This window comes from Leiobunum rupestre, chromosome 1 (assembly GCF_980474605.1).
Source record: "Leiobunum rupestre chromosome 1, qqLeiRupe1.1.hap1, whole genome shotgun sequence".
Lineage (NCBI taxonomy): Eukaryota > Metazoa > Arthropoda > Arachnida > Opiliones > Sclerosomatidae > Leiobunum > Leiobunum rupestre.
This window is the reverse complement of record NC_143384.1, coordinates 33996719-34000076: the sequence shown is the minus strand read 5'-3', so window position 1 is coordinate 34000076 and position 3358 is coordinate 33996719.

Sequence of the window (3358 nt, the reverse complement as noted above, 5' to 3'; positions counted from 1 at the left end):
TTTTGCGTTTGGGTTGGGTGCGGTTGTTTTTTTTTCGTTAACGCTCACCGTCGCGACGTTTTATTGAAAAGTTTGTTTTTTGTAATTTTTATGTGTAGCGTAGGAATGTTGGGTTTGTGTTATGGCGGTTATGGGTGACGAGTTTGTTGTGTATGCGTTTAGTATATATGGGTGTTTTCTCTCCAATTTCTTCTTATTGACTTTTGGGACAGACCGAGTGCTGAGGGTTACGATAAATGTTTCAACGTCCAAATGGCAGGGTTTCCACCAATTGTTTACGGTATTCGTCTTAGTATCAATTTGCGATCGCATCGCGCGGGATTCGAACCCGAGCCCTCCTGCATGATAGGTGAGTGTTCCACCAAAGAACCACCGATACATGTTACGATTGAAAGAAAATTATAAGCTCAGCTTAAGCGGAAGAGTAGATTAATAGTTTTTAAAGTCTAAATTTTTTACGTATCCGTCTACGGTCATTTATTGATTTACGAGCTGTCGTTTAGTCAAGTGGCTTTCTGTGCTTTGTGAATGGTAAGTTTTTCACTTCTTGTATATACCTTTTTTATTGGTGTGGATATTTGGACATCTACGATTCCTAATACAGTCATTGATTTCCTGTGTGTGCGAGTCAATATATCATATTGTAAATTGGGCGGTATTGGTTTTTTTCCAGCGGTATGTGTCACAACGTCAACAGGAAGTCTTCGAGTCGTCCACTACCAGATGTCGAATATAGCTATCTTACTCAAGGGCGAGTGTTGAAATAAAATGAGCGATAAAGATGCGGCAAGTATTTCGTCCTTTTAGAAGTAAAATCTACTGCTGGTTGAATCTTTGAGCTTCTAACCCATTTTTCTTGAGCCCGTCCGTGCAATAAGTGTTCCTGGACCTATGTGCCATATTAGCTACAATATTAGACAATTTTAAAACCATTCCTTTAGAACTTTTACGACATTTGTATCTTTAGATTAAATAATTAAAATGGCTTGTATTTGTCTTCAAACTCATTTTACTTCTGAAAGGACATTAATGAACTTTTGCCACTTGTTATTAAAGTTTCTCGCCTCACGTATAAAAAACAATTGATAGTTTAATGAAAACAATTTGGTTCAAGGAAGAATATTGTTTGCCAGATTTAAGGCTATGTCCGGTTTTTCGGTTTAGGTTTTTTGGGAGCCCATATCTCTGAAACAAAGCACTTTAGGTCCCATGTTTATTAGACATTTTTTACTCATAGAGACCCATAGAATGCACATAGAAAGTTTCAGTACTCTAATCCGTAGCACCCTGTATAATATTTGTTAAATTTAAAAATGTCACAAAAAATGTTTCCGTAAAGATCGATTTCTTTCTAGCCCACAGCGAAGGCTCAGCGTTTCGTGAATCCGGCGTTCGAAAGTAGGTACATACTTGCGGCCGGGTCATTGTATCATCCAGTAGTCGCTTGGTGAGTGTTTTTCGCGTTGTTCCTATTGTTGAGCAAGGTTTCGATTTCCGCCCAATAGGGGAAATTCGCGGCCGATGGTGAAACCGTCGTATCATTTAGTTTCACTTCGCATTGTTTGAATATCCAATGTACAGAACTAATCAGGAGCGTGACATTAGACCCCGCATCCAAGTTGTCGGCGTTGACCTTGACGATTTTGATTTTGCAATAGATCATTTTATCTATAACTATTTATTATATTATACTTTTTTTTATAAAACCATTGGGGTGGCGGTGTCGTAATTTTTTTTTAAATAAATTAATCGTTAACAGAAACTCGAATAATTTTGTTCGGCTGTGAGGATTTCATCAATGCTTTACACGAACGTTGGTTTTACTAATTCGCAAATTCTACGAGGTTGAAATCTTATTTCCCTGGTCTAAAAAACATCGATTTCTGGTTATGGATTTTTCGAAAAATTCTTTATTTTTCAAGTCGTATTATTTTTCAAATTAAATTTTTTCTGTTTAATTTATTTATAATTTAAAGAACTACAATTTAGAATAGACTTGATAAAGTTTATTTCGGACTTGTAATTTTTTGTTACAATTTTCATAGTAGCTTCTACTACCACTTTATATTTAATAACAAAAAGCTGTTTATTCGATGATTTATATAAGGATCCTATATCGACCCATTGATAATTATTACGGAATATAAGCTCATAGATACGTTAAACAGAAAGTAAACTAACACATAGATATTTATAACAGAGAAAATGAGACCATATTAGGGTTCGTACTACTGGGACCCCGACCCCGATGATCAAAAATTAAGTCGAGGTTGGTTAAGAATTTTGTTATTCGAAACGGTTACACCCCACTATCAATAAAATATATTTTTCTTCCCTCCGTTTTTTCGTGGCGATAACGGAATGAATCGAATGACCCTCGAAATGTGGCGCTAAAGCTTTATTTCATACTGTTATATTTTATATATTGAATTTGTAATTCCAAAAGTAAGATTTTGGGTGTATTCTCCGAAACTTACGGAAGGTTCGCTGTTTTTAAAGTTCATTTTGGACCTGTACATGTTTCAATTTAACCTTTTAAGTTTATTACTCATTACTCTCACTGAACGGTTCGCCTAAAGCTTTATTTCATACTGTTATATTTCATGTATTGAATTTGTAATTCCAAAAGTAAGATTTGCAGTGTATTCTCTGAAAGTTACGGAAGGTTCGCTGTTTTTAAAGTTATACTGTGATATTTTATATAGTGCAATTGTAATTCCAAAAGTAAATATTGGATAGATATTAAAATTAAGCTTCGAGAAACTTCAATTTCTAGAATACATTTTTCATCCGATAGTCTTAAAGGAGAAGTTCAGGTTGGGTAAGATTTGGATTTATTTGAAAGATCATGTTTAAATAAACTCAAAAATATCAGTAATAAAATTGTATCTTTTTTTAATGAAGAGTAATTCATATTTAAACGAGCGAAATTTACCCGCCAAGCGATCTTCCATTTTGTTTCTCAGTGACGTTTTAGGACTTTATCACGCGCGGTTCGCGCTATAACAGCGCTCTGTTCACTGCGCGCGCTTGCTCCGCGTGCGGTCTGCGGAGGGAATTTGATAGAAAAAAGCAGCTCGCTGGCGAGTAAATTTCGCTTGTTTAAAAATTAATTTAATTAATTTGTTTCACCTGTATTTGTAATTGAGCTGATAATGATTAATGAACCACAAAATATTAATTTTATTATGAATATTATTATTTAAATTAACGTGTTTATTTAACGTGAATTAATGAAATTACGTGTTAAATAAAACTACTTAATTATTTAATTAATTTTATCTGTTCTTAATTTTTCTATTTTTTATACTATTATTTTCTTAATTTTTATTTCCATTATTTTCATTGTATTCTGATG